An 8,597-nucleotide genomic window follows, 5' to 3' on the forward strand; every position below is an offset into this window, starting at 1 on the left:
CTTTATACATTCTGGATACAAGTCCTTTGCATATATATATAAATATGTATATTTATATATGTCATATACATATAAAACTTATTATTTTGAAATAAGTTCAGACTTCCAAAATGTCACAAAAATGACATTGAGAATTCCTGTATACACTCTGCCATATTCCCCATGTTAACAGCCTTATCCTACTGCTTTATCAGTTATTCTCTCTCTGTATATATATACACATACATGTATACATATATAAGTATAGATAGAGATATACATATATAAGTACAGATAGATGGATTAAAAATAATTTCTGATATGTTTGAGAGTAAATTGTGGGCATGATGCCTTTTTACTTCTAAATTCTTCAGTGTTCATTTACTTTTTTTTTTAAAGAACATTCTCTTATATAACAGCAGTACAATGATCAAATTTAGGAAATTGATGTTGACATAATACTATTACCTAAACTTTGACCCTACTCAAATTTTACCAATCATCCCATTAATGTCCTTTATTCTATCTGGGGTCACATATTTCATTCAGTTATGATGTCTCTTTAGTCTCCTGTAATCTGGAACAGTTCCTCAGTATTTCTTTGTCTTTTATAACCTTGACACTTTTCAAGAGTACAGGCTAGGTATTTTATAGAATTTCCCTAATTTTGGGTTTGTTTGATGTTTAGAATGAGGTTATGTATTTTTTGGCAGGAATACCACAGAAGGAAGGTTGGGTCCTTCTCAGTGCATCCCATCAGGCAGTAAATGATGTCCATTTGTGCCGCTACTGGTAATGTTAATTTTGGTCATTCAGTTAGGATAAAATCTGCCATATTTCTCCACTGCGAAGTTACTATTTTCCTATTTGTAATGAGTAGGTATCTATTAGAAATATGTTTTGCAGATTCTTTTCTCAGTATGTGGCTTGCTTATTCTTTTTTTAAGAGTACCTTTTGATGAGTAGGAGTTTTAAATTTTGATGAAGTTGAATTTGTCAATTTTTTATAGTTGTTGCTTTTTGTATGCTAACAAATATTTATCTACCTTCAAGTCACACAGATATCCTTTTGTGGTTTTTTTCTAGAAGCTTTATAGTTTTTCTTTTTAAGATTTATTTATTGGGGCGCCTGGGTGGCTCAATTGGTTAAGCGGCTGCCTTCAGCTCAGGTCATGATCCTAGCGTCCTGGGATTGAGTCCCGAGTGGGGCTCCCTGCTCAGTGGGAAGACTGCTTCTCTCTCTCCCCAAACCCCACCACTACTTGTGCTTGCTCTTCCTATCTTTTTCTGTCTCAAATAAATAAGTCTTTTTATTTACTTATTTATTTGAGAGAGAGAGAGAGCCTGAGGGTCAGGGAAGGGCAGAAGGAGAGGAAGAGAATCCTCAAGCAGACTCCCTGGTGAGCACTGAGCCTGACTCTGGACTCGATCCCAGGATCCTGAGATCATGATCTGAGAGAAATCAAGTCTGTTGCTTAACCAACTGAGCCACCTAGGCGCCGCTATTGTTTTTTTTTTTATATTTTGGTCTCTAATCCATCTCAAATTAGTCTTTGTGAATGGTGTAAGGTAGGGTCAGGTTCATTTTTCCCCCTATGGATATCTAGTTGTTCCAGCACCATTTGTTGAAAATAATTTCCTAATTGGATTGCTTTGGCACCTTCACTGAAAATCAAATAACTGCATACATGTGGGTCTAGTTTTGAACTCTCTATTTTCTTTCTTTGTTATATTTGATTATCCTTATGTCTAGGCCCCATTTTTTTTTTTTTTTTTTTTATTTGAGAGAGAGAGAGAGAGAGAGCACATGAGAGGGGGGAGGGTCAGAGGGAGAAGCAGACTCCCTGCCGAGCAGGGAGCCCGATGCGGGACTCGATCCAGGGACTCCAGGATCATGACCTGAGCCGAAGGCAGTCGCTTAACCAACTGAGCCACCCAGGCGCCCTCTAGGCCCCATTTTTAAACTAATTTTATAACTGGTCAATTCAACATAATCTCTCTGGGCCTCAGTTCCTCATTTACACAATGAATTATTGTAGCTACCTGATTTGTGAGGCCTCATATTTATAAAATCCTGTAGTTCTTGGTTCTTAGCACTGCACCATCCTATTTGTGCCAATAATTTTTTTGTATTGATTCTATAGCTTGCTGGTTTCGAAAGAAGTTTGATCAGTGTAAGGAATGTGTAAATTCCCTCTCTTTCCCATAACTCTGGTGTCTCATTTCTGCCTCATAATTTCAGAAAAATGGTTTGCATTATTTGATATTGGCTAGAACTAGTAACAGATCCTGCTGTGTCTGCTGGTTTCTCTGGTAGAAATGTCTTATAAACAGAGACACCTGCCAAAAGTTAGGACCAGCTATGACAATTGGGTAGTCTATAAACAGGATAACCACATAATTTATCTTGCAAATGAGGGCACTTTTGAGATTGACAGGGATCATAATCATCATACAATCTTATATATTAGTAATTATATATCATATATTAATTCTATAGTTTATTATATTAATTATATTTTATTATATTGTTTATTATAATTTCTATATGACATATTTTATTATATTATTAAATTATTAATCATATTTTATTGTATATTAATTATCTATAATGTGATTATATATAATTATAAGATTGTATGGTTATTATTATTTTGTCCCCAACGGGGGGCACCATGCCTGGAAGGACCACAATACCTGGTCGGTGTGTGGAGTGGACAGAACAAGCTCCTTTTTAATCTCCTTTCTCCAAAAATCCATTCAATATGTTGTCCTTGGATAGCAGATGTATCAGATATTAAGCTTATAAGAACAGATACCACACTTGATCCTAGCCAAAGGCCGAGAAGACTTGAAACTGGTAATTATTAATAACTGTGCCTGGTCAACAGGTGTAAACCAGGAGTGCCCTGGAATGTATAGGAGCCCTGTCAATAAACCTCTTAGAACTCAAAGTCATTCATTCAATAGCCATTTTTCAAATGGTTAAGTGCCAAGCTCTGTATTGGGTGCTGGAGAGTCTAAGACAAACTGTGATTCCTGCCCTAAGGAGATTTCAGTATAGCGAGGGAAGCAGACCAAAAAAACCCAGACAACTATAGTGAGGTATTTCAGTTCCATGACAGATATTTGCCCAGGGTTCCTTGGAAGGCAGGCAGGAAAGATACTTGAGCCTGGGATACCTCGGTGGCTCAGTTGGTTAACCATCTGGCTTTGGCTCAGGTCATGATCCCGGGGTCATGGGACTGAGTCTCGAATCGGGCTCCCTGCTCGGCAGGGAGCCTTCTTCTCCCTCTGCCTGACGCTCCCCCTGCTTGTGCTCTCTCTCTCTCTGACAAATAAATAAAATCTTTAAGAAAAAGAAAGAAGAAAGAAAGAAAGAGAAATTTGAGCTAAGTTTTTATTATTTTTTAATTTTTTAAAGATTTATTTATTTATTTGAGGGGGGGAGGGGCAGAGGGAGAGAATCTAAGCAGACTCCCCGCTGAGCACAGAGCCTGCCTCAGGGCTCAGGACTCCGTCTCACGACCTGAGGTCGTGACCTGAGCCAGAGGCAGACACCTAACCCACTGTGCCACCCAGGGGCCCCTTGGGCTAAGTTTTTAAACAACAAAGTGTTACCAAAGGGTTTGCGGGAGGTAGCAGGGAGTATGTTGTAGAAGACTTTCAGGTACCAGGTGAGCAACTGGGACAATAAAAATAACAGTGTTAATAACAAGTTAGATTTGCATAGCCTTTTAGAGGGTTGTTAAAAAATTGGGTTGCTTGCCTGGAAGAAAATAGCAGCACTGTCAACACAGCCAGAGGAGATGAGAATAACAACCCATAAAAGAGATGAGCATTCAGCTCCTCGTGCAATTTCCATGGAGGCCAATCAGCAGCTGCTCCCAAGGGCTCTGTTCTCCACCCACTTCTCTTTCTGCATTCCCCCCTGGATGACCTCATCCACTCCCAATCTTTCAAAGGACAGTTCCTTGTCGTATTAAATGCGGATGTCCTCTTAAATGGGGATGCCAGTCCTGGGCTTTCTGCTGAACTGCAGGTCTGAATATTCCCGCTCATTGACTAACATTTCTCTTCCTCCCCAAATCTGCTCTTCTCCGGTGTTCTGTATTCTACAGAATGACCTCTCTTGCCATCCTATTGGTTACATATCAGAAACATAGCAATCATCCTATAAATCCCCTTCTTAGCTCCACATCCTTCTGATTTTGCTTCCTTTATATCTCCAGAACCCCTCCCCTCTATTCCCACCTGGGTTGTGGCTCTTATCACTTGCAATCTGGATTACTGCCAAGCCTCCTAACTCTTCTGCTTGTCACCAATCTGGCCCCCATCCAAACAATCCTCCCTCCTGCCACCAAAGTGAGTTTCTGAAATGCACATCTAAGCACCTTACTTCCCAGCTTGAAACCTTTCAGTGACTCCCCACATTGCTTACAGATCCCATCTTTAGCCTGGCCACTAAGGCCCTTGTCAGTCAGATCCATGACGATTTCTCTGGCTTGCTGTGCACGCCTCCTTCACCCAGCTTTCACTAAGCTGGCCGTTCAAAACTGCTCACACACCTCCGAGCCACTACGCCCACTCTTCCCTTTCTCTTCTCACCTGTCCTCCCTGCTCTGATTGGCCTTCAGAAGCCTCTCCTCTAAGTTTCAAGAACACAACTTTTCCACAGCACATTTCAGTGTCTGTCACTCCCACTAGATCAGTGTTGCTCGGCCTGGGCACTACTGACACTTTGGACCCCTTCTTTGTCATGTCCCCAGACACTGTCAGATGTCCCCTAGAGAGTAAAACTGCCCCAGTTGAGCACTACTGTCCCGACTGTGAGCTCCTTCAGGGCAGAAACCATGTCTTACTTGATTTACATCCCTTGTGCTTCCCATGGTGCCTAAGAGGGAGTGGATAGTCAACTCATATTTATGTAATGAGTGAAGAGGAAATGAATGTCCTTCTCGTTGATGCTGGTGGGACAGTTAAACAGTACAAGCTCCAGGGTAGACAATTTAGCAGTATCTATAACAATTACAAATTAAGACATCCATGGATCCAATAATTTTTCTTGGATGGGTTTTACATCTGTACTCATATACGCGTAAAATGATAAATATTCCACGGTATTTATTGAAGCTTTGTATTGAAGCCTAGTTGTCCACTAGTGAAACACCCTAAATAAATCATGGCCCTTTATACAATGGAACACTATGCAACAGTGAAATAGAATGAAAATCCCTACACCTACTGATATGGAAAGACCTCCAAGATGCATTAGGAAATTTTAAATAGCAAAGTGGAGAATGGGCTATTTTTGTTAAAAGGGAGAATAGAGTATATATTTGTACTTATTTGTACATGCAGGAAGAAACTGTGGAAGGATGCACAAGATACTAGTAATAGGTGTGTGTGTGTGTATTAGGGGTAAGGGTGGGAACTGGACAGTGGAGGGCAAAAGGTAGGAGGAAGATTTTTCACTATGTACCTATTTATACTTTCTGATTTTTAAATCTTATAAATGTATTGCCTACTTGAAATAATTATTTTTATAAGAAAGGCAGAAAATTGTAATGGAATATATAGGTAATAAAGTGTACAAAACTTGAACTAATAGTTGGTTAATTCAACAGATAAAATTTCATTATAATAATTATTGCTACAAAGCAGTGTTCTATATTAAAATATAATAAAACTCTTTTCAGGGGTCCCTGGCTGACTCAGTCGGTAGAGCATCCAGCACTGGATCTTGGGGTTGTGAGTTGGAGCTCCACGTTGGGTGTAGAGATTACTTAAAAATAAAACCTTTAAAACAAACAAAAAAAAACCCACCCTTTTTCAAATTTATGCTCATTCATGTCCCATGTGAAAATGCTGGGTTTACCTAGCTATAATAAAGTTCCCTCTAAAGAAAGCTTTTGTGGGGTGCCTGGGTGGCTCAGATGGTTGAGCGTCTGCCTTCGGCTCAGGTCATGATCCCAGGATCCTGGGATTGAGCCCCGCGTCGGGCTCCCTGCTTGGCGGGGAGCCTGCTTCTCCCTCTCCCTCTGCTGTTCCCCCTGCTTGTGCTCTCTCACTCTCTCTGTCAAATAAATAAATAAAAGCTTTAAAAAAAAAAAAAGCTTTTGTGCAACAAATGTTTTGTCTAGTCCAACATAACAGTCAGTAGGTTGCTTTTTTTTTCTTTTTCCCAACTATACTTTCAAGTAGCCATTCCCCTGGATTTCCTGAGAAACTACTTGGTGCTGGACACAGCAGTAGATATTCTGAGGGATATGATATGAAATGACACATTCCCTGATTTTGAGTGGTTTATAACCTAATCAGAGCATACATATCCTTGTGTCTAGAGCCTTCTCTTGAGCCTTTGTTCAAATGTCACCTCATACCATGACCCCACTTTCTAGAATAGCCACCATGGCCTCTCTACTTATCACCATCTGACAAATTACAGATGCATTTGATTATTGTTCATATTGTCCAACTAGAACAGCACCTGCTCCAAAATAGGCTCTCAAATGAATAAATGAATGAGTTAGGAAGAAAGGAATGGTTGCAGCATTCCATACTATAGGGTGTGGTATAAACAATACATAGGATCAAATAGGACATGTGGACTTGAAGAATCGGAGATACATATGAATTTGAGATGGAGAAGGTTGAAAAGTCATAATGAAGTATAGATCAGAGGTCTCACATGCTTTACGTTGATCAGAAATCATCCTTTTTCTTCATAGTCTTTCCTTTTTTAAAGATTTTATTTACTTATTTGAGAGAGAGCACACGGGCAAGAGAGCATGAGTCAAGGGGACCGGAAGGGGGACGCCTGGGTGGCTCAGTGGGTTGGGCGTCTGCCTTTGGCTCAAGTCATGATCCCAGGGTCCTGGGATCAAGTCCTGCATCAGGTTCCTTGCTCAGCAGGGAGCCTGCTTCTCCCTCTGCCTGCCACTCCCCCTGCTTGAGCTTGTTCTCTCCCTTTCTCTGACAAATAAATAAAAAATCTTTTTAAAAAGGTGGGGGGAGGAGAGGGAAGGGAGAGGGAGAGGGAGAAACAGACTCCCCGCTGAGCAGGACTCGATCCTGGACCAGGATCCGAGCCAAAGGCAGACGCACAACCGAGTCACCCAGGCGCCCTGGTCAGAAATCATCCTTAACCAGCTCATAGAAGGCTAGGTGGGGTCTGACCAACAAACTGAAGATATACCTGAATTCTACACAAAGATAATTGACTAGAATAAAAAATCCAAGCCAGCGCCCCAATATAAATTTACCTAAAAACTCAATAGTCCTCAATTGTCTTTGTAGGATAATGTTCTATTATTCTAATGGGAAATAGAACTCTCAGTGCTACTTAAGCCCTATTTAAATTCTCTTGATTGTAAGATCCCTTTCCCCATCTTTCTTTGGCCTTAGCCAAAGAGGAGAGCTGAAGCTTTCATTAAGTTTCTCTGGCCTTTTATTAAAGGCTTGCTTGGTAGACAGTTGGGGTTTGGCTTGCATTCTTTTTCAGCCACCTGAATGGCAGGTTGAATGGGCTTAATGGATCTAAGATGATGACAGAGAAGGCTAGTGACTAACGCATTTAACCACCTTGTTTCCAGAACAATCACCTGACTGAAAATCTTCTTGTCATCCTTCATCAATCTTGTTAAAGGGATTTGGGCTGGTATCAGTCCAGTGCAGAGTATGTGCCTGTACATACATGATATTGTGAAATCAGAGCCTCATTTTAGAATATCCCTTCCAGATCTTGCTTCATGGTAATGATTCTCATTCTCCATGATCTGTCATCAACACTTGCACTTTTGATCACCTTCTCCCTGAAACTCCTATATCCCTTGATTTCAGTGACATAACCCTATACCACTACTTTCAAAGCAAAACAAATTGAGGTTAAGAACCCGCACTGGGAGGGGGCGCCTGGGTGGCTCAGTCAGTCGGTTAAGCATCTGCCTTCAGCTCAGGTCATGATCTCAGGGTCCTGGGATTGAGCCCCGCATCTTACTCGGCAGGGAGTCTGCTTCTTTCCTCTCCAGCTCCCTCTGCTTGTGTTCCTTCTCTCACTGTCTCTCTCTGTCAAATAAATAAATAAAATCTTTAAAAAACAAAAAAGCAAAAACAAAAAACAAGAACCTGCACTGGGCAGAGCCTGGCTGGCTCTGTCAGTAGAGCATGCAACTCTTGTCCTTGGGGTCTTGAATTTGAGCCCCATGTTGGGCGTAGAAATTACTTGAAAAATAAAAACAAATTAAAAAGATAAAAGAACACACGTGGAGTCAGACTGCTGGGGCTTGACTCTGGGCTCTGTGCCTTGTTGGGTGAGCTCAGGCAAATTGTTTAAGCTCTCTGACTCCCAGTGTCTTCAAGTGATAGTACTCACATCATTAAGTCATTGTGAGACTTAAATGAGTGAATAAATTTTAAACACTTAGAATTGTACCTGGAACATAAGTAGCACTTAATTAGTTGTCATTACTTTATATTTGAATTTTCTCTGTCTCCTTCTCTGGCTCCTCTTCCAGTTCCCTGAATGTGACTGACTCAAAATTTGCCTATTTATCTTTTCTTCTCTACTTTTTTTTTTTAGGTATGTAATCATTCCTATGGGAAGGATTGTATGGGAA

At 40.7% G+C, this 8,597-nt stretch overlaps 1 non-coding gene across 1 annotated transcript; it reads right to left on the reverse strand.

Moving 5' to 3' along the window:
* Nucleotides 1-2,642: 2,642 nt before the first annotated feature.
* Nucleotides 2,643-2,832, reverse strand: LOC118537577 (U2 spliceosomal RNA). The gene has a single exon (XR_004918190.1). It is a non-coding gene; the product is annotated as a U2 spliceosomal RNA (small nuclear RNA).
* Nucleotides 2,833-8,597: the final 5,765 nt, after the last annotated feature.

Source organism: Halichoerus grypus, chromosome 6 (assembly GCF_964656455.1).
Source record: "Halichoerus grypus chromosome 6, mHalGry1.hap1.1, whole genome shotgun sequence".
In the NCBI taxonomy this organism is placed as follows: Eukaryota; Metazoa; Chordata; class Mammalia; order Carnivora; family Phocidae; genus Halichoerus; species Halichoerus grypus.